At 47.3% G+C, this 23,677-nt stretch overlaps 1 pseudogene; it reads left to right on the top strand.

The window, feature by feature from the left end:
• Positions 1 to 4,126: 4,126 nt before the first annotated feature.
• The window catches only part of LOC123090304 (putative G-type lectin S-receptor-like serine/threonine-protein kinase At1g61610), a 56,102-nt pseudogene continuing 36,551 nt past the window's right edge, over positions 4,127 to 23,677 (top strand).

The following is a 23,677-nucleotide window of genomic DNA, read 5'->3' on the forward strand; positions in this document are numbered from 1 at the left end:
ATCCGGGCGGGGCGGGGCGGGGCGGGGGCGGGGGCGGTGGCGGGGAGGCAGGACTCCGGCGGTGGCGGTGGGTGGCTCGCCGGGGTGGTGGCTGCGACAAGATCTCTCTCTCTCTCTCTCCTCCACGCCGTCTCTCCGGCTCGTGGTGAGACGAGACACACCCAACCCGACACGGTCGCTCCAGTTGGGCTATGCCAAGGCCTCGGGCCCCGGCAAGACGGGCCGGGTGTGTGTGTGTCGCGCCATTTTACTGTCGGGCCCACCGGGCTCTCTCGCGGCGAGGTGCTGCACAATTCGACCATGCAGCTTCACCTTTTAGGATGCTAAAAAAAAAGGACCAATATCTTTTAGGAGTACTATTGTTCATACATATTTCGTAAAATATATCTTCCTTCAGAAAAGATGTTGTAAAAAAAGGTATAAAGTAAAAAAACATATATAGTTAAAAAATCATCTCATATTTGAAAAATTACTGTAAGACAAAAAAGAATATTTATGTGTTGAAAAAAATAGCATATTACCTCCGTCCCAAAATGTTTGTCTTATTGGGAGTGCATGTCCGGATATATGTTCATATACTTTGGAAACTGTTTGCAGGCATACCCTACAAAGATTTCATGTATTAAAAACAAATAAATAACAAAAATGAAAATTTAAAATTGACAAAAAGGAAAACAAACAAGTAAAAAACGAAAAAAGAGGGAGAAAACACGTGATAGACCACCCCATACAGGGAACACTTCATGGAGAGCAGCTAATCAAAGAGTACTCCTTCGGGAGCCCCCGCAAGGGTCATTTGGGTGGGCTAAAAGCGCGCCTCTTGGCACGCTCTCAGCCGCTGCCATTTGTCGCGCTCTAAGCGCTTTCTCCGGATTTTATTTATTCTTATTTTTCTGTACATGTTTTCGGTTTTTAAATGATTTTTTCGGGTTTTCTGTTTTTCCCTGGCTTTTCTTAGGATTTGAACCCAAAGAAAAAAATTGCGTGAAAAAATGTGTTTTTTTCGTTTCACGAGAGGCACGGATTTGCTTCCACGAGAGGCACGGTCAGAAAGGGGGAAAACACCTTTGTTTCGTTCCGCGAGAGGCACGGTTGTGCCCCTCGAAAAGAGAAAAAAATACATTTTATTTTTTTTCATTCCATGAGAAACACGGATTTACTTCTCGTGGAGGCCCGAATTTGCTCCAGCAAGAGGCACGAATTTACTTCTCATGGAAGCACGGATTTGCTTCCGATCGTGCCTCTCAGAAAAGGGAAAAAGGTGTTTTCTTTTTTTTCATTCTGCGAGAGGCACGGATTAACTTCTCACAGAGGCACAGATCTACTTCGTCAATAGGCACGAACCTACCCCTCGGAAAGGGAAAAATTGCATACCTCTTTGGAAAGGGAAAAACGGCTAATATTAATTATTATTTTTCCTTTGTTTCGTTTTTATTTAATTTTCTAATTTTTGTAGTTTTTTAACAATTGAAGTTTATTTCTTTTGTGATTTTTAATTTTTTACAATACAACAATTTTAAAAAACTACTAATATTTTTTATTTACTTTTATAATTCTTTGAAACTAATTGTTTGCTAATATTATTTATTTTTCCCTTTGTTTTGTTTTTTATTTACTTTCCTACTTTTCATAGTTTTTTTAGCATTTGTAGTTTAATTCTTTTCTGTTTTTTTATTTTTTACAATAAAATAAATTTAATCAACGGTATCAATTCAAACACTTGATATTTAAACAATATTTTAAAACCGTCCATTATGAAACTAAACGACATTACGAAATATTTTCAGAAATATTTTACATACTACTCCTCCTCCTCGAAACTAAACGACATTACGAAAATAATTAAACATAACTTAGCATCATTTCGAAACTAGACTAAGCTAAACTACTCGTCCTCGACGCCGCCAAAGTCCGCCTCGTCGTAGAGCCCGTCGCTGTCGTTGCTGCTGTTGTTGTCGTCCAGGGGCACCACGGGCACCGCGGGCGCGGCCGGTGCAGCCATCGAGTCCGCCACCGCGGCATGGTAGCCGGGGAAGTTCGACGGGTCCTCCGGATGGACAGCGACCGGGGCGAGCTGCATGTACTCCTGGGCGAGGGGCGGCGACATCGGGACGTTCTCCGACTCTCGGATCACCGTCAAGTAGCCCGGCATGTCCTCCGAGTCGCCGTCCTCCGCCGCAGCCGCCTGTACTCCGCCAGCAACGCCGGCTCTGGCTCCTCCGGCTCCGGTGGAGGGGCGCGGCTGGACCCGGTGCCGTTCCTCGCCACTATCCATCGATCGCCTCCGCCGAGGCGGATAGAGCCGCGGTCGCTGCCTGTGCCGGTGAGGGGCGCGCGCGGGGGCGCACGCGAGCCGAGGTTGATGCGGGCGGAGAGGGCCTCGCCGCGGCGGAAGAGGGAGTAGCCGTAGCTCGTCGGGGCGGGCACGACGCCGGCAGCCGCCTGGCGCGGTACGGGGCGATGACCTCCTTGAAGGAGCGCCCGTCCTAGAGGTGGTGCCGTGCCGCGCAGTTGTGCTTCATGGGCGGGCGGGGACCGGCGTACGCATGGAGGTGGCTGTCGTGGTCGTCGGCGAGCCGGGCCGTGCACCCAGGGTGGTTGGGGGCGTACTGCGGGTCCGCCCTCTCCTTCGGCGAGAGCTGCGCCCGGTACAGGCCGACGGCGTGGGGCGAAGAGGGGCGTGCTGACGTCGGGCACCGGTGCGAATGGCACGCCATCGACGCTGAGGCGCCACCTCGACGGCAGGCGGACGTCCGGCGCGACGGGGATGGCGAAGTGGGCGAGCTCCTCCGCCTCCTCCAGGGTCAGGTTGGGGCGGGCCATCGCCGACGGCAGAGAGAAAGAGAGAGAAAGGCGCAAGAGGCGGAGGTGGATATCGACGAGTGGGGAGGCGAGAGTGGGGTGGTGACCGACGGCGGGAGGGGTGGCTTTTTATAGGGGTGGAGGAGGGGCGGGGGTTGCTGCTGGCGATTAATGCCGGCAGGCAAGGGGACGGCGTGCGCAGGCGGTCAAAGCGGTGGCGTGGGGCAGGCGAGCGCAGGCGGCCCGCGTGGGAATCGACGCCGCATGTGGACCGACGCCGGCGATTGGACTGGGCGCTGCACGCGTAAATGGCTACCGTAATCCTCGCCGGATTAATGCGGGCGGACGGCGGTGGTTAGCCTAAGCACGCATGGGCCGCCCCTGACGTGGCATACACCCCCCCCCCTCGCCCGCGTACGGGCGTATAGCGGCCGTACGTCCACGCGTCGCGGTACGCCGCGCTTCACCGCACTAAGTTTATTTTCTATCTTGCGTTTCCCCCACGAAGGGGTATCTTCTAATCTGGGCCGTTGATGTATCTAGGAAGGTTGTACCGAAGCGTAAGTGATCAATGATAGGTTGGAGATCCTCTTTTTTCAACTTACCATAATGCAAAGGCACTCCCAAATATTTGATGGGAAATGAGCCTAGTTTGCAATAGAAGATTTGAGCAAAAGTCTTAGCTACCTCCTCATCAATATTAATCGTCAAAAGATTACTTTTATGGAAATTGATTTTCATACCAGATAAGTTTTCAAAACAGGATAAAATCCATTTGAAGTTTCTGGCTTTTTGAAAGGAATTTTCCAGAAAAAAGAGTGTCGTCTGCATATTGCAAACTAGTAATCCCTCCATTAATTACATGAGGCAAAAGCCCCTAGATTAATCCTTGTTGAGCAGCTTTACTTAGCATCTTAGAATTTATAAACATTTTTCTCATTTTTTTTTATTTTACTGTTCATCGGAGCGGATATGAGCTCGGGCTAAGAAACCCCATGTCCCATGATCATCTCCTATTCTCCTTTCCTACCTGTTATCTGTCTCTGCTCCGCTCTAGTGAGCACGCGTCTTCATCAGTCAGCTACTTCTTCCGTTTTAAAATAGATAATCCAACTTTGTATACTAAATTAGGGAGTAGTTTTGATCTGCCTCTACGTGTCACACACAAACATTTTCAATCTCTTCGGAGTCTTCTCTGCCATTTTTCAACCATCCCAAGCTAGTTTATCACCCACAGTTCCCGCGTGATCACAAACAATGTTATCCTACTGCCGTTGGTCTGAGCTCTGAACGAGCCGTGTCCACGACTTCGTTTTGCCGCCCGATGAAGCTTCCGCCGTCGATCGTCCTGCTCCTCCTCCTCCTCGCCGTGCCGCCGCCGCGCGTGTTCTCCGACGACCAGCTCGTCCCCGGCAGGCCGCTCTCGCCCAGCGCCACCATCATCTCCGACGGCGGCGCCTTCGCCCTGGGCTTCTTCTCCCCCTCCAACTCCACTTCTTGGGCCAGGCTCTACCTCGGCATATGGTACAGCGGCATCACCAAGCTCATCGTCGTGTGGGTCGCCAACCGCGAGTCCCCCATCGTCGCCGCCGCCCGGGGACCGTACTCTGGCCCGACGCTCGCGCTGACCAACGCCTCCAACCTCGTCCTTTCCGACGCCGACGACCGCGTCGTCTGGGCGACCGACGTCGCCGCCACTGATGACGACACGCCTGGGTTCGCCATGCTCACCGACGCCGGCAACCTCGTCCTCCGGTCGCCCAACGGCACCACGCTGTGGCAGAGCTTCGACCACCCCACCGACACGTTCCTCCCCGACATGAGGATCCGGATCGCATGCCCCGACCCCTTCCTCGTGTCGTGGAAGGGCCCTGTCTACCCGGCGCCCGACAGTTTTGCCTACAACATGAGTAAATTGCAGAAAATCATCACTTTGAAGGCAAGCTTTGCGAAAACCACTACAATACATTTTTTTTGCAAAAAACACCGTGTCTATGGTAATCTTTTTGCAGAAAGCACTGATCGGCGGATCGGGCTCAGTTAAGCTTGTTTATGACAGGTGGGGCCCGTTTTTTTGCGTACGTGGCACCTCGGCCGTCCCGATAGTCATTAGACGGCGTTTGACGGTGCCGTGTGCCTCCATCCCCCCTCTGTTCGTTTGACCCCGTGGTCCCCCCCCCCCTCGCGTGTGCCCGCTGTTCCCCTTCTTCCCCCTCTCCTGTCCGCTCTCTCCCCTCCTCGCGTCGCGTAGGCAGATGGCTACTCCAGTGAAAGCAAGCGGTGTTGGCGGCGGCGGTCCTCCCTACAGTGGCGCAGGCGACACGGATCCTGACCCAGGAGGTGAGCTCTGCGGGAGCTCGAACCCTAGCAAGGCGACGCCCAATGCGGAGGAGGAGGTGCAGTATTCGATGGAATACGCGGCGGCTAGATCTTTCACGGCGGCGGTGAAGGCGAATCCGATTGGAAGCCACCACATCGCCTCATCCTTCGGCGGTGTATAGTGAGATCCCCTTCCCCTTCTCCATTACATTCCATTTCTAGGGCTAGGGTTAGCTTATGGTGAGATCCAGTTCCCCATCTCCATTGCATATTGTTGGGCCTATGGTTGTTATTGCGATGATATGTTTCTGAAATTAACTCATTGTGTTTAAATTAGGTGTTGTTTGTGTCTTACTTAGTTGAAATAAGCTACAGTTATATAGTTGGAATTAGGTGTTGTGTTGATCTGTATTGCAGTAGTTCTTAATGAACCAAAGCTAGGTATTTTGTACTATTTTGCTTTCTACTACATTGGTTACTTAAGTAACCCAAAGCTTTGTATTGCTCTTGTTTGTTGTTGTTCTGCTTTTTCATGAGTGTTATAATTGAACACTTATACAACACTATGTTTCTTTATAAAATTGAACACTTATACAACACAATGGTTGTAGACTTATATGTTTGTGCCACTTATATTGTTTGTGCCACTTATATGTTTATGCCTTGTATTGTTTGTGCCACTTATATGTTCATATGCCACTGTAGGACCTCGAAGTATTTCTAGAGGGGGGTGATTAGACTACTTGACCAATTAAAAACTTAACCTTTTCCCAATTTTAGAGTTTGGCAGATTTTAGCTATATTTGGACAAGTCAAGCAATCATCACACAATTCAAGCAAGCATGCAAAGAGTATATAGCAGCAGAAATTAAAGCATTCAACTTGCAAGAAAGTAAGGGGAAGGGTTTGGAGGATTCAAACGCAGTTGGAGACACGGATGTTTTTGTCGTGGTTCCGATAGGTGGTGCTATCGTACATCCACGTTGATGGAGACTTCAACCCACGAAGGGTAACGGCTGCGCGAGTCCATGGAGGGCTCCACCCAAGAAGGGTCCACGAAGAAGCAACCTTGTCTATCCCACCATGGCCATCGCCCACGAAGGACTTGCCTCACTAGCGGTAGCTTCACGAGGTAGGCGATCTCCTTGCCCTTAAAAACTCCTTGGTTCAACTCCACAATCTTGTCGGAGGCTCCCAAGTGACACCTAGCCAATCTAGGAGACACCACTCTCCAAGAAGTAACAAATGGTGCGTTGATGATGAACTCCTTGCTCTTGTGCTTCAAATGATAGTCTCCCCAACACTCAACTCTCTCTCATAAGATTTTGATCTGGTGGAAAGAAGATTTGAGTGGAAAGCAACTTGGGGAAGGCTAGAGATCAAGATTCATATGGTAGGAATGGAATATCTTAGCCTCAACACATGAGTAGGTGGTTCTCTCCTAGAACTGGTAGGTTGAAAGTGTAGGTTTGTTCTGATGGCTCGCTCCATGAATGAAGAGGAGGTGGAGGGGTATATATAGCCTCCACACAAAATCTAACCGTTACACACAATTTACCAATCTTGGTGGGACCGAATCAACAAACTCGGTCGGACCGATTCAGTAAACCTAGTGATCGTTAGGATTTTCGGTGGGACCGACATGCAACTCGGTAGGACCGATATGGTTAGGGTTAGGGGCATAACGTAATCTCGGTGAGACCGATTACCCAAACTCGGTGAGACCGATTTTGGTAATTAGCTAATCAGAGAGTTGGTCAGGTAAACTCGGTGGGACCGATTCGCTCTTTTCGGTGAGACCGAAATGTTACGAAAGGGAAACAGAGAGTTTACATTGCAATCTCGGTGGGACAGATCGCTCACTTCGGTTAGACCGAAACGTTACAAAGGGAAAAAGAGAGATTACAATCCCATCTCGGTGAGACCGAGATCCCTATCGGTGAGACCGATTTGCTTAGGGTTTGTGGCAGTGGCTATGACATCTGAACTCGGTGGTGCCGGATAGAAAGAATCAGTGTGACCGATTTTGACTCTAGGTTTAGGTCATATGTGGATGTGGGAAAGTAGTTGAGGGTATTTGGAGCATATCACTAAGCACTTGAAGCAAGAGGCTCATTACGCAACACCTCATCCCTCCTTTATAGTATTGGCTTTTCCTATAGACTCAATGTGATCTTGGATCACTAAAATGTAAAATGAAGAGTCTTGAGCTTTTGAGCTTGAGCCAATCCTTTGTCCTTGATATTTTGAGGGATCCACTTTCATCACCCATGCCATGCCATTCAGTGAGCTTTCCTGAAATATTTGTCTTGGAATAGCATTAGCTCAGTGAGCTATATGTTGTTATGAATTACCAAAACCACCTAGGGATAGTTGCACTTTCAATCTCCCCCTTTTTGGTAATTGATGACAACATATAGATTAAAGCTTCCACAAATGATAATAAGATTGAAAAAACATCGTCACTTTGAGAAGTATGTGATAAGCAAGAGCTCCCCCTAAATTTGTGCATAGTTTAAGATTTGCTTTGGACTGCAAATGCACAAGGAATTAGGCTCATGGGTTACTCTTCCATGTCACATACATCTTGATGGAGCGCTCAAAATAATAAAGATTGAATACATGCACTCATCACCAAGCAAAGTGAATGATCATATAAGGATAGGTAAGATAATATCATCAAACATGCATAAGTGTAGCTTATGATTAAACACATGATCTTCAATGTCTCATAGGTAATTGCATAGTATCTCAAGCAATCAAAAGCAAACAAAGTTCAACCAAGAAGACAAGAGAGAACAAAAGCAACACTCTCTCTCTCGAAGCCTATGATCTATACATTTTTCTCCCCCTTTGGCAACAAGTTACCAAAAAGTTCATGGAAAATTCATAGTGCTAGATCAACTCTCAGGCTTGGTCTTCAAGTGGTGGTGGTGTAGATATGGCTCCTTGGACGAAGGCTTCAATCGATGTAGATGGAGCTGGAGGAGTTGGTGCTGGAGCTGGTTGCACTAGAGCTGTAGGAGCTGTAGCTGGTGCAGATGATGTGGCTCTGGTGTCTATCACAGGCACTGCAGCTGACCTCTGAGCTTTAGGCACTCTGGCAAATGCATCAGTGGTTGTCTTGCCCTTCCTCTCCTGCATGTCATCCTGAAGCTGTTCTACAACTGACTGAATCTCAGTTACTTTGACATCAAGATCATAGAATTTTTGTTTCATGATTCTTTCCAGGCTCTCCTAGTTTTGAGTTAGGGTGGCCAACCGCTTCTCAATCCGCAGTGTTGATGCTATCAAGTAACCAAGCTGCTCCTGTTTGTTCTTCAAGAAATACTCAGATGCCTCCTCTTGAGTTGGCATCTTGGCAGCCTTCTCTTTCCTTGCCTTCTCCTTCTTCTCTTGAGCTTGCACTGATGATGGTTCATTCTCAGTCATGAAAACTTGATTATCCTCAAAGTCTGGATAGAGAGCAAAATGTTCTTTATCCAACTGATATTTTCCTGTGCCCATCTTTGAGTTAATCAACTCCTGAATCTGTGGTGCATATCCACAACTTCTCTTTTGATCTGCTGCAGTCCTCTTGATAGTTTCAACCATAAGGCTCATGACCTTGAATTTCTGGGGCACATCAAATACATGTAGCAAGTTAATAGCATGCCCTCTAATCATGTTGTGATCACCTGACTTGGGCAAAAGAGTGTGCCTTAAGATCCAGTTGATCGTAGGCAGCCCTGGCAGAAGAAAATGGACTGGCCCAAATGAGAAAGTCTCAAGAGCTTTGTCTGGGATCTCCTTGTACATATGTGACATAGTATTGTGTCCCATCTTCTTCTTGGCATATATGTCCAAGTCATCTTCACTCTCCTCTGGGGCATTGATCAGACTTGCCCATTCCTCAATGGTTGACTGGTATCTTGTTCCTTCAGACATCCAAACTATCCTCCCATCTGGATAGAAGTGTGCTGTGGAGTAGAATTGCATAATGAGTTCATCATTCCAGTTGGTGAGCTTCTGCCCAACAAAATCTGCAACTCCACAAGCAACAAAACTGTCATATACTCCAGGATAGTGTTCTTCATTTTCCTTCATGTAGGTCCAGTCGACCCACCTCATATCACACACTATGGGCTTCTTGTCCAACAAGATTGTCTCATAGAAGTCCTGTTGCTCCTTGGTGTGGAACCTGTAATCTATAGCAGTCCTTCTCCTAGTGGCATATGGATCTGTCAATCTCCATAGCCTCAACCCTGAGTCTCTCCTGATATTCATGTCCTCAGCCACAGGATGAGCATCATTGTGGTCTGGGATCTTGGGTTTGAGCTTCCTTAGGACCTGCCCTTCTTCATCTTCCTCAGCAGCAACATCAGGCATTGGGGCCTTGTTCTTCTCAGCTGCTGGTATACTCCTGGTATTTCTCTTTGGTGCAATCTTGGGCTTGGAGGCAGCTTTGGGTGCTTCTTTGGGCTTTGATGTTGCATCTCCTGACTTTATAGCATCACCTATAAGCTTCTGTGCCTTGGGTGCTGGTTCAGCAACCTCTTCTCCCTATTCCATCATGGAAGGTTGACCAACAACTCTGGCCATGGTCTTCTTGACCCTTTCCTTCCTTTTCTTTCCTTATGCAGCTGGCTCTTTGGGATCAGGCTTTTTAGGTACTTGAGTTGATCCTCTGGCTTTAGACATTGGCTGTCTACCTGCTGGCCTTTTGATCTTCATGCCTGGCTTTACTGCAGTTGAGCTGTACACCTTCTTGGGTACTACCTTCTTGGAAGTAGCCTCATCTTCAACAGCCACATAATCCTCATCCTCAGAGTCTGAGGTTCTCTTCCTTCTTGCTCTTGTGGCTGCTTTGGGTAAATTTCTAGGAGTGCTTCTGCTCCCTTCATCTGAGCTGCTAGAGGGACTAGTGCCCTCACTCATGTGAATCTGCTCTACTGACTTGTTCTGACTATCACTTTGGTCTGACATGCTGCACACACTGACTGTTGACCCTGTAAATAGTTATAGATGAGATAGAGTGGATGAGCATCACAAAATGCAGAGATTTTTGCAAAAGAATGATTCAAAAAACTTAGTTTTAGTTTCCACAGAAAGCATTTCGGATCTACCGATTTTCAAACTCGGTGATACCAAAGCAGTTTTGGAACCTAAACTAGTGAACTCGGTCAGACCGAGTCACAGTTCGGTGGCACCGAGACTGCTAGGGTTTCACAAAATTCTAAAATCGGTCTCATCGATTTGTAATTCTCGGTCAGACCGAGACTTACTTGTGCAATGGCGTTAGCCAAATCGGCGGGACCGAGTTTTTCAACTCGGTGGGTCTGAGATGGTTTCGGCGGAAACCTAACCCTAAATTTTCAAATCACATCTATTCTAAGGATCGCATTGACTGGATAGGAGTGTTCCAATCACGGCAAGATGCATTACAAACACAATGTGCTAAGAATCAGATGAGGATAGCACTGTGATCAAGTTCATACCCTAGTTCGGCGGTGAACTCGCTACGGTGGCAATGGCGGAGAAGAAATCCGTTGACAGCGGCGGAGACCAGCGACAGGAGGCGGCTGGCGACGAAGTCGACGATCCGTAGACCTAGTAGGCAGAGCGAGCTATGCGCGGGCGAAGAGTTTCAGAGAAAGTTTTCCAAAATTTGCCCGTGAGTATATATAGCCCGACACTATCGGTGTGACCAAGTGGAACAACTCGGTGGCACCGAGATGCATAACTGTTAACAGTTACAGCAACTCGGTGTGACCGAAAAGTTCAAATCGGTTGCATCGAGATTGAAAACCTAGATCGACTTAGTGATCTTGGTATGACCAAAATGGAGGAATCGGTCAGACCGAAAATCACAAAGAAGTTTTGGAAGTTTAAGTCTATGACGAATCGGGGACTCCGAGTGCTCCTCACACAGAGTGGTTCGAATCTGACTTGATCAAATTTTGTGATGTAGCATGAATAGAGTTTGAGACGAGAAAATCATAGATAGCTAGAGAAGGTTCTTAGGCATTCTTGTCCATCCACTTGGCCAAAGAAAAAGAAACCAATCAAACAAAACAACAAGTGGATGTCCTCGAATGAGTAAAATATGCAACCAACATGCTCACACAATAAAATGACAAATGAAATATGTGGCAAAGCATGCACAACCAATTCTAGCATCTATCAAACAATTGGCGATGACTAGGTCATCTATATATGAGTATATTGACTTAGGAGTCAAATGAGAACATTTGATCATAGGTCATACTCATCGTTTAAGCTCAAGCGGGGTTACCACTTTTACATAATGCATTGATGTGTTCACACCATTAGAGTTGCTTTGACTCAATTCTTAGAGTTAAGCTCCCCCTAGATGTGAGATCCCCCCTTAGAGGGATGGACTAACCTTGAGTTTTGTCGATGATGACTTCATGTAGGTGTTGAAGATGTGGATGCTCAATGTTGATGTAGATCTTTTGGAGCAATCCTTTGGAGTGAGTTGCACTTTCAATACCTACACGGGTTAGTCCCACAAGGAACAAACAAGAATATCCATAGACATAGAGTGATGCACACACAAGATGATGTCCATGAAATCATTAGGTTACCTTGTCCCTTGCCTTACCAACATGAGGGTTTGTGACTCCTTGAACTAGTGCAAGATGTGGAAGTTGATTGCACTTGTCCTTGCCATAATGATATGAGTGAAGAATGTTGGCGGAGTCACCCTCAAGAACTCTCTAGTTCTTCTTCTTTGGGATCCACATCATCTTGATGGGAATCCTTCGTGTAGTAGTTGTGCTTGATGAAGTAGAACTTGACGTAGTCTTGGGAACCCACTTGACCAAGGCCTTAGGTGCTTCTTCAAATGCATCAATCTCCTCTTGAAGCTTGTCCTTGCCTTTGTTCTTGTGGTCTTGTGGTGGAAGATCATCTTGTGCTTGTGTTCCCTTGAAGGAAGTAGGATCATACTTCTCTTGTTGAGGAACAAACTTCGTCTTGGGGTATTGATCTTCTTCCCATTCAACTTCATTGGCATTGAACTTTCGTTCAAAACCAACACCTTGATTCTTCCGGTGCCTTCCTTGCTTGCGTACAATTTCCTTGAATTGCTTACTCCCGGCAAGGCTCTTGTATACGCCTTTCTCTATAATTCCCTTCAATAAGCTATTTTCTTGCTCAAGTGTAACTTGGCTAAGAGAATCATTAGTGGAATCAAGAGAACTACTAGAAGCAACAATATTGGATTTAGCATTGTTATTGTTACTACTAGAGGAAGAATCTTTCTTGTTCTTGTTACTAGACTTGACTTGAGGCATGTAAGTAGATAAGAGTAACGCTTGGCAATATAAGAAGAACTTTTCTTGCGAAGATCATCATTGATTGCTTTTAAGAACTCATGCTCTTGTTCAAGATTGAGCTTTTCAAAGCGTAACTTCTCATGAGCCCTTAAAAGTTCTCGATGATTTTCGAAGATAGTTTCATGAGCTAACTTAAGAGTGTTTAGTTCTTTAGTTAAAAGCTCAATCTTCTCCTTATCATTGTCATTCGTTTTATCTTGTTTAGCATGATTAATTGACGTTTCATCATAGTATTCATCACTAGAGTTGTCAATAAGTAAATCATCATCACCTAGCAAGTCATCTTCATCACTATTGAAATCAACATACTCGGGATGAGTTACCTTAGGGCCTTTAGCCATGAAGCATCTTCCAATTCCTTCATTTGGTGATTCAAAGATGTCGTAGGAGTTGGTCGACACAAGTGCTAGACCGGCAACACCTTCATCTTGAGTATGTTCGGAGTCGGAGTGATAGCTTCTCTCAGAGTGATGTTCAGAGTCGGAACCGGATACCCATTCACCAACATGAGCTTGATGTCTTTGTTTTGTGTAGCTCCTTGTTTACTTATCCTTCCTTTCCGAATCCTTGCTTCTCCGTGAGGGTCTTCGTTCATAACGATCATCTCTACTCCTCCTCTCTCTTGGCGGTGATTCTTCTCTTCTACTTCTTCTTTTAGGAGAATCTTCTCTTCTTTTGTAGGGTGCCGTACACTCATTGGAGTAGTGTCCGGGTCTCCCACAATTGTAGCAATTGCGCTCTCGACTGGAACATCTTTTGTCATTGTAGGACCTTGACTTAGAGCTTCTTTCTTTGCTTCTACTCTTGTAGAATTTGTTGAAATTCTTCACCATTAAGCTCAATTTTTCATTGAAGGTTTGTTTCTCACTTGATGATGTAGGGGATTCACATGAGGCTTTGTAAGCACCACTTGACTTGTTGTGAAGTTCCTCCTTATCCTTGAGTGACATCTCATGAGCAACAATTCTACCAATGACCTCCATTGGCTTGGGATTCTTGTAATTGGGCATCATTTGAATCAATGTGCACACGGTATCATATTTTCCATCCAAAGCTCTTAGGATCTTCTTGATGATGAATCTGTCAGTCATCTCTTCACTCCCTAAGCCGGCAATCTTATTTGTGATAAGAGCAAGCCTAGAGTACATTTCAGCGACACCTTCACCATCCTTCATTTTGAACTTGTCAAGCTGACTTTGGAGTACATCCAACTTGGATTCCTTGACGGAGTTGGTACCTTCATGCATATCAATCAAAGTGTCCCAAATTTCCTTTGCATTCTCAAGACGGCTGATTTTGTTGAATTCTTCGGGGCACAAGCCATTGAAGAGGATATCACAAGGTTGAGCATTGTATTGCAGCATCTTCAATTCATCCGGATTAGCTTCACGGTTCGGCTCTCTCCCATCAAAGAATTCACCTTGCAAGCCAATACAAACAATAGCCCAAACGGTGGGGTTATGTCCGAGAATATGCATTTTCATCTTATGCTTCCAACTAGCAAAATTAGTACCATCAAAGTAAGGACCTCTATGGTGATAATTTCCCTTCCTAGACGCCATACTCTCCTAGGTTGTGAAACCAAGGCTATGGCCACCAAAAGCTATGGAAATCAAAGCAAATGGAGACCAAGGCTCTGATACCACTTGTAGGACCTTGAAGTATGTCTAGAGGGGGGGTGATTAGACTACTTGACCAATTTAAAACTTAACCTTTTCCCAATTTTAGAGTTTGGCAGATTTTAGCTATATTTGGACAAGTCAAGCAATCATCACACAATTCAACCAAGCATGCAAAGAGTATATAGCAGCGGAAATTAAAGCATTCAACTTGCAAGAAAGTAAGGGGAAGGGTTTGGAGGATTCAAACGCAGTTGGAGACACGGATGTTTTTGTCGTGGTTCCGATAGGTGGTGCTATCGTACATCCACGTTGATGGAGACTTCAACCCACGAAGAGTAACGGCTGTGCGAGTCCACGGAGGGCTCCATCCAAGAAGGGTCCACGAAGAAGCAACCTTGTCTATCCCACCATGGCCATCACCCACGAAGGACTTGCCTCACTAGCGGTAGATCTTCACGAAGTAGGCGATCTCCTTGCCCTTAAAAACTCCTTGGTTCAACTCCACAATCTTGTCGGAGGCTCCCAAGTGACACCTAGCCAATCTAGGAGACACCACTCTCCAAGAAGTAACAAATGGTGCGTTGATGATGAACTCCTTGCTCTTGTGCTTCAAATGATAGTCTCCCCAACACTCAACTCTCTCTCATAAGATTTGGATCTGGTGGAAAGAAGATTTGAGTGGAAAGCAACTTGGGGAAGGCTAGAGATCAAGATTCATATGGTAGGAATGGAATATCTTGGCCTCAACACATGAGTAGGTGGTTCTCTCTCAGAATTGGTAAGTTGAAAGTGTAGGTTTGCTCTGATGGCTCTCTCCACGAATGAAGAGGAGGTGGAGGGGTATATATAGCCTCCACACAAAATCTAACCGTTACACACAATTTACCAATCTCGGTGGGACCGAATCAACAAACTCGGTCGGACCAATTCAGTAAACCTAGTGACCGTTAGGATTTCCGGTGGGACCGACATGCAACTCGGTAGGACCGATATGGTTAGGGTTAGGGCATAACGTAATCTCGGTGAGACCGATTACCCAAACTCGGTGAGACCGATTTTGGTAATTAGCTAACCAGAGAGTTGGTCAGGTAAACTCGGTGGGACCGATTTGCTCTTTTCGGTGAGACCGAAATGTTATGAAAGGGAAACAGAGAGTTTACATTGCAATCTCGGTGGGACCGATCGCTCACTTCGGTTAGACCGAAACGTTACGAAGGGAAACAGAGAGATTACAATCCCATCTCGGTGAGACCGAGATCCCTATCGGTGAGACCGATTTGCTTAGGGTTGTGGCAGTGGCTATGACATCTGAACTCGGTGGCACCAGATAGAAAGAATCGGTGTGACCGATTTTGACTTTAGGTTTAGATCATATGTGGATGTGGGAAAGTAGTTGATGGTATTTGGAGCATATCACTAAGCACTTGAAGCAAGAGGCTCATTAAGCAACACCTCATCCCTCCTTGATAGTATTGGCTTTTCCTATAGACTCAATGTGATCTTGGATCACTAAAATGTAAAATGAAGAGTCTTGAGCTTTTGAGCTTGAGCCAATCCTTTGTCCTTGATATTTTGAGGGATCCAGTTTCATCATCCATGCCATGCCATTCATTGATCTTTCTTGAAATATTTTTCTTGGAATAGCATTAGCTCAATGAGCTATATGTTGTTATTGTTGGGGAACGTTGCAAAAAATAAAAAATTTCCTACGGTTTCACCAAGATCAATCTATGAGTTCATCTAGCAATGAGAGAGAGGAGTGCATCTACATACCCTTGTAGATCGAGCGGAAGCGTTCAAGAGAACGGGGTTGAGGGAGTCGTACTCGTCGTGATCCAAATCACCTGAGATCCTAGCGCCGAAACAGACGGCACCTCCGCGTTCAACACATGTATGGTCAGCATGACGTCTCCTCCTTCTTGATCAGCAAGGGGGAAGGAGAGGTTGATGAAGATCCGGCAGCACGACGGCGTGGTGGTGGATGCAACAGGGATCCCGGCAGGGCTTCGCCAAGCGTCTGCGGGAGGGAGAGGTGTAGCAAGGGGGAAGGGAGGTGCCAAGTGCAAGGGTGCGGCTGCCCTTCCTCCCCCCTCTTTCTATAGGGACCCTTGGGGGGGCCTAGGAGATTGAATCTACAAGGGGGGGCGGCGGCCAAGGGGGGTGCCTTGCCCCCCAAGGCAAGTGGAGGCGCCCCCTTCCCTAGGGTTCCCAACCCTAGGCGCAGGGGGGGCCCAAGGGGGGGCGCACCAGCCCACGAGGGGCTGGTTCCCCTCCCACTTCAGCCCATGGGGCCCTCCGGGATGGGTGGCCCCACCCGATGGACCCCCGGGACCCTTCCGGTGGTCCCGGTACAATACCGGTGACCCACGAAACTTTCCCGATGGCCAAAACTCGACTTCCCATATATAATTCTTTATCTACAGACCATTCCGGAACTCCTCGTGACGTCCGGGATCTCATCCAGGACTCCGAACAACTTTCGGTTTGTTGCATACAAATATCTCTACAACCCTAGCATCACCGTGTTGGGGAACGTTGCAGAAAATTAAAATTTTTCCTACGGTTTCACCAAGATCCATCTATGAGTTCATCTAAGTAACGAGTTATAGGATATAGATTGCATCTACATACCACTTGTAGATCGCATGCGGAAGCGTTCAAGAGAACGGTGATGATGGAGTCGTACTCGCCGTGATCCAAATCACCGATGACCAAGTGCCGAACGGACAGCACCTCCGCGTTCAACACACGTACAGAGCGGATGACGTCTCCTCTCTCTTGATACAGCAAGGAGGAAGGAGAGGTTGATGAAGATCCAGCAGCACAACGGCGTGGTGGTGGATGCAGCAGGACTCCGGCAGGGTTTCGCCAAGCTGCCGCGGGAGGAGGAAGAGGTGTAGCAGGGGGAGGGAGGCGCCAAGACACAGGGTGCGGCTGCCCTCCCCCTTGCTCTCCTTTATATAGGCCCCCAGGGGGGGGGCGCCGACCCTAGGAGATCTAATCTCCCAAGGGGCACTACTAGGAAAAGGGCTATAGATGGAATTGACACTAATGGCGCACCAGACATGTGGTGCGCCATTACTATATACTAATGGCGCACCATGTGTTGGTACGCCATTAGTGTTCAAATACTAATGGCACACCACATCCACGATGCGCCATTAGTAAAAATATATTTTTTAAAATTTTGTTCAAAACTACTAATGGCGCACCGTGGGAGTGGTGCGCCATTACTAGTTGAACTAGTAATGGCGCACCACTCCCACGGTGCGCCATTAGTAAAAAAAAAATTAAAACTTTTTTTTGAATTTTTTTCAAAAGTACTAATGGCGCACCGTGGGAGTGGTGCGCCATTACTAGTTGAACTAGTAATGGCGCACCATGCCACAGTGCGTCATTAGTAACTTGGCCACTTCCACGGAATGCACCCCCCCCCCTTGGATCGCCTTTTCAGTTTTAAAAAAAATAAAAAAAAATGATGAAAATGTCAAAAAAAAATAAAAGAAACTAAGTTTCCCATGTGATATGTGGCCTAGTTATTGGGAAAATTTGCAAATATGAATTTTGACTTCATTTGCAAAATCTCGCGAGAATTTGTAAAAATGGGCATAACTTTTGCATACTAACTCGGATGAAAAAGTTTTTTATATGAAAAATCATCTACTCGAAAAGTTACATCCAAATTTAACAGGGGACCCCCGTTAAACATTTTCAAAATTCTCAAAAACCTAACAGAAAAAAAGATACGGGGCTTTTAAGATCTGGAGAGGCAAAAAAATTCAAAAAAAAATTCAAACTTACTAATGGCGCACCTGCCCATGGTGAGCCATTAGTATCTTCCCTCCTTCAAAATTCAAAATAAGTCAAAAAAATTACTAATGGCGCACCTGCCCATGGTGCGCCATTAGTATCTTCCCGCCTTCAAAATTCAAAATAAATAAAAAAAATAAAAAAAAATACTAATGGCGCACCTGCCCGCGGTGCGCCATTAGTATGCCGTATATATGGCTGGTCGTGGTCCTCTCCTCCTTATCTCTTCATTCCACCTCTCCTACACTCCATCTCCTCCTCTCCTCCACTCCATCTTCCCTTCTCTCCTCCACGATACTTCTCCTCTCCGGTAACCTCCTCCTCCTCTCCGGCGACCTCCTCCTCCCTCCTCCCCTCCCCTCCCCTCCCCTCACGGTTTCTTCTCCCTCCTCTCCGGTGAGCTCCTCCTCCCTCCTCTCCGGTGAGCTCCTCCTCCCTCCTCTCCGGTGAGCTCCTCCTCCCTCCTCTCCGGTGAGCTCCTCCTCCCTCCTCTCCTCCCATCCCCTCATGGTTTCTCCTTCCTCCTCTCCGATGCTCCGGTGAACTCCTCTCCAGCGACCTCCTCCTCCTCCTCTCCGGCGATGTAGGCGAGCACCTCTCCGGTGACCTCCTCCTCCTCCTCCTCTCCGGCGAACTCCTCTCCGGCGAACTCCTCTCCGACAAAAGACCACGGCAAAAGAACGTACAAGATCCAAAAGCAGGAACAAAATTTGAAATAATGTCGTGCCAAAAAACAAGCAAAAAAAACGAGCAAAAAATGGGCAAAAAATCACGATCCAGATCTAGATTCAAAATGGCGCATCACTAAATAGTGCGCCATTAGTATGCCGAAGTTACTAATGGCGCATCCCGTTGTGGTGCGCCATTAGTATGCCAAAGCACCTGGGTATACATGGCCCCTGGGAGGCATACTAATGGCGCACCCTGGCCTATACTAATGGCGCACCAGTGGTGCGCCATTAGTAAAAATTACTAATGGCGTGCTAGTAATGGCGCACCACTGATGCGCCATTAATGTCCAAATTAGGTGCGCCATCAGTAGGGGTTTTTCTAGTAGTGGGGGGCGGCGGCCGGGGGGGGGGGTGGAGTGCCCCCCAAGGCAAGTGGGGTGCGCCCCCACCCTAGGGTTTTCAACCCTAGGCGTAGGGGGGGCCAGGGGGCGCACCAGCCCACTAGGGGCTGGTTCCCCTCCCACTTCAGCCCACGGGGCCCTCCGGGATAGGTGGCCCCACCCGGTGGACCCCCGGGACTCTTCCGGTGGTCCCGGTACAATACCGGGTGACCCCGAAACTTTCCTGATGGCCGAAACATCACTTCCTATATATAATTCTTTACCTCCGGACCATTCCGGAACTCCTCGTGACATCCGGGATCTCATCCGGGACTCCAAACAACATTCGGTTTGCTGCATACTCATATTCATACAACCCTAGCGTCACCGAACCTTAAGTGTGTAGACCCTACGGGTTCGGGAGACATGCAGACATGACCGAGACGGCTCTCCGGTCAATAACCAACAGCGGGATCTGGATACCCATGTTGGCTCCCACATACTCCTCGATGATCTCATCGGATGAACCACGATGTCGAGGATTCAAGCAACCCCGTATACTATTCCCTTTGTCAGACGGTATGTTACTTGCCCGAGATTCGATCGTCGGTATCCCAATACCTCGTTCAATCTCGTTACCGGCATGTCACTTTACTCATACCGTAATGCATGATCCCGTGACTAGACACTTGGTCACTTTGAGCTCATTATGATGATGCACTACCGAGTGGGCCCAGTGATACCTCTCCGTAATACGGAGTGACAAATCCCAGTCTCGATCCGTGTCAACCCAACAGACACTTTTGGAGATACCTGTAGTGCACCTTTATAGTCACCCAGTTATGTTGTGACGTTTGGTACACCCAAAGCACTCCTACGGTATCCGGGAGTTACACGATCTCATGGTCTAAGGAAGAGATACTTGACATTGGAAAAGCTCTAGCAAAACGAACTACATGATCTTCTGCTATGCTTAGGATTGGGTCTTGTCCATCACATCATTCTCCTAATGATGTGATCCCGTTGTCAATGACATCCAATGTCCATAGTCAGGAAACCATGACTATCCGTTGACCAACGAGCTAGTCAACTAGAGGCTCACTAGGGACATGTTGTGGTCTAAGTATTCACACTTGTATTACGATTTCCAGATAATACAATTATAGCATGAATAAAAGACAATTATCATGAACCAGGAAATATAATAATAATCCTTTTATTATTGCCTCTAGGGCATATTTCCAACAGTCTCCCACTTGCACTAGAGTCAATAATCTAGTTACATTGTGATGAATCGAACACCCAAAGAGTTCTGGTGTTGATCATGTTTTGCTCGCAGAAGAGGTTTAGTCAACGGATCTGCGACATTCAGATCCGTATGTACTTTGCAAATATCTATGTCTCCATCTTGAACATTTTCACGGATGGAGTTGAAACGACGCTTGATGTGCCTAGTCTTCTTGTGAAACCTGGGCTCCTTGCCAAGGGCAATAGCTCCAGTGTTGTCACGGAAGAGTTTGATCGGCCCCGACGCATTGGGTATGACTCCTAGGTCGGTGATGAACTCCTTCACCCAAATTGCTTCATGTGCTGCCTCCGAGGCTGCCATGTACTCCGCTTCACATGCAGATCCCGCCACGACGCTCTGCTTGCAGCTGCACCAGCTTACTGCCCCACCATTCAACATATACACGTATCCGGTTTGTGACTTAGAGTCATCCAGATCTGTGTCGAAGCTAGCGTCGACGTAACCCTTTACGACGAGCTCTTCGTCACCTCCATAAACGAGAAACACGTCCTTTGTCCTTTTCAGGTACTTCAGGATATTCTTGACCGCTGTCCAGTGTTCCTTGCCGGGATTACTTTGGTACCTTCCTACCAAACTTACGGCAAGGTTTACATCAGGTCTGGTACACAGCATGGCATACATAATAGATCCTATGGCTGAGGCATAGGGGATGACGCTCATCTCTTCTTTATCTTTTGCCTTGGTCGGGCATTGAGCCGAGCTCAATCTCACACCTTGCAATACAGGCAAGAACCCTTTCTTGGACTGATCCATTTTGAACTTCTTCAACATCTTATCAAGGTATGTGCTTTGTGAAAGACCTATGAGGCGTCTCGATCTATCCCTATAGATTTTGATGCCTAATATGTAAGCAGCTTCTCCAAGGTCCTTCATTGAAAAACACTTATTCAAGTAGGCCTTAATGCTATCCAAGAATTCTATATCATTTTCCATCAAAAGTATGTCATCTACATATAATATGAGAAATGCTACAGAGCTCCCACTCACTTTCTTGTAAACGCAGGCTTCTCCATAAGTCTGCATAAACCCAAATGCTTTGATCATCTCATCAAAGCGAACGTTCCAACTCCGAGATGCTTGCACCAGCCCACAAATGGACTGCTAGAGCTTGCATACTTTGTTAGCATTCTTAGGATCGACAAAACCTTCCGGCTGCATCATATACAGCTCTTCCTTAAGATAACCGTGAAGGAATGCCATTTTGACGTCCATCTGCCATATCTCATAATCATAGTATGCGGCAATTGCTAACATGATTCGGACGGACTTAAGCTTCGCTACAGGAGAGAAAGTCTCATCGTAGTCATTCCCTTGAACTTGCCGATAACCCTTAGCGACAAGTCAAGCTTTATAGATGGTGACATTACCATCCGCGTTCGTCTTCTTCTTAAAGATCCATTTGTTTTCTATCGCTCGCCGATCATCGGGCAAGTCAGTCAAAGTCCATACTTTGTTTTCATACATGGATTCTATCTCGGATTGCATGGCTTCTAGCCATTTGTTGGAATCTGGGCCCGCCGTCGCTTCTTCATAGTTCGAAGGTTCACCGTTGTCTAACAACATGATTTCCAGGACAGGGTTGCCATACCACTCTGGTGTGGAACGTGTCCTTGTGGACCTACGAAGTTCAGTAGCAACTTGATTCGAAGTACCTTGATCATCATCATTAATTTCCTCTCCAGTCGGTGTAGGCACCACAGGAACATTTTCCTGAGCTGCACTACTTTCTGGTTCAAGAGGTAGTACTTCATCGAGTTCTACTTTCCCCCCACTTACTCCTTTCAAGAGAAACTCTTTTTCCAGAAAGGATCCATTCTTGGCAACAAAGATCTTGCCTTCGGATATAAGGTAGAAGGTATACCCAATGGTTTCCTTAGGGTATCCTATGAAGACGCATTTTTCCGACTTGGGTTCGAGCTTTTCAGGTTGAAGTTTCTTGACATAAGCATCGCATCCCGAAACTTTTAGAAACGATAGCTTAGGTTTCTTCCCAAACCATAATTCATACGGTGTCGTCTCAACGGATTTTGACGGTGCCTGTCGGTGTCAAAACCTTCTCGGGTAGGGGGTCCCGAACTGTGCATCTAGGCGGATGGTAATAGGAGACAAGGGACACGATGTTTTACCCAGGTTCGGACCCTCTTGATGGAGGTAAAACCCTACGTCCTGCTTGATTGATATTGATATTGTGGATGTTTACAAGAGTGGATCTACCACGAGATCAAGGAGGCTAAACCCTAGAAGCTAGCCTATGGTATGATTGTAATGGTTGTTGTCGTGTCCTACGGACTAGAGCCATCCAGTTTATATAGACACCGGAGAGGGCTAGGGTTACATAGAGTCAGTTACAATAGTAGGAGATCTACGTATCCGTATCGCCAAGCTTGCCTTCCACGCCAAGGAAAGTCCCATCCGGACATGGGACGAAGTCTTCAATCTTGTATCTTCATAGTCTTGGAGTCCGGTCGATGATGATGATAGTCCGGCCGATGATAGTTCGACCGATGATGGTAGTCCGGCTATCCGGACACCCCCTAATCCGGGACTCCCTCAGTAGCCCCCGAACCAGGCTTCAATGACGATAAGTCCAGTGTGTGTGTAGTCTTCGGCGTTGCAAGGCGGGTTCTCCTTCAAGTTCTACGTACCTGCCGAACAGTGTCCGGCTTCCTCATCAATGTTGCGCGTCTTGGCTTCCACGCCCAATAATGGCCTTCCTCCACGCGTCGCACAAATGTGAAAAGCCAGGGTGTCTTTTATGTTTACCCCCTAGTTGTGCAAATAATCTGCCTATAAGGGAGGCAAGAATCCAGATCCAAATCGCCATCTTCCTCCCGCAAATACTCATCGGAGCGCTTTCGACCAAGAATCCATTCCATCATGGACCGTCAACGCGGCTCCTCTTCTCACGCTCCCAGCCCTTTGCCAGGAGATTGGAGGAGATGCTCTGTTCCGCACAACGAGCTGGTGAAGCTCCAAGCGGGGGGATATCTCCCTCCGGCCTTTATGGTTCCGGTTCAAGACGGGCTGGCCACCTACAAAGGTGGGAAGCAAGCGGAGGTTACCCAAGTCCCGACAAAAGGGAGCGGGTATGCTTCGTCCCCTATCTGATAAGGGGGCTCGGATTTCCTGTACATCCATTCCTCCGCGGGCTCCTGGAGTTCTACGGACTCCAGCTTCATCACCTCATGCCCGCCTCAATCCTGCACATTGCGGGTTACGTAGCTCCTTGCGAGCTATTCCTGGGCGTCAAGCCCCATTTCGCGCTGTGGAAGAGGTTGTTCTGCCTTGTACCCCGCTCTCACGAGGGGTCCATATATCAAGTGGGCGGCGCCAAAATATGGCGTATTGCCGGGACCGGATATCCATCCGGAACCCCTAAGAAGGCGTCCAAAGACTGGCCTTCAGGATGGTTTTATATAGAAGA

Source organism: Triticum aestivum, chromosome 4B (genome assembly GCF_018294505.1).
Source record: "Triticum aestivum cultivar Chinese Spring chromosome 4B, IWGSC CS RefSeq v2.1, whole genome shotgun sequence".
Classification (NCBI taxonomy): domain Eukaryota; kingdom Viridiplantae; phylum Streptophyta; class Magnoliopsida; order Poales; family Poaceae; genus Triticum; species Triticum aestivum.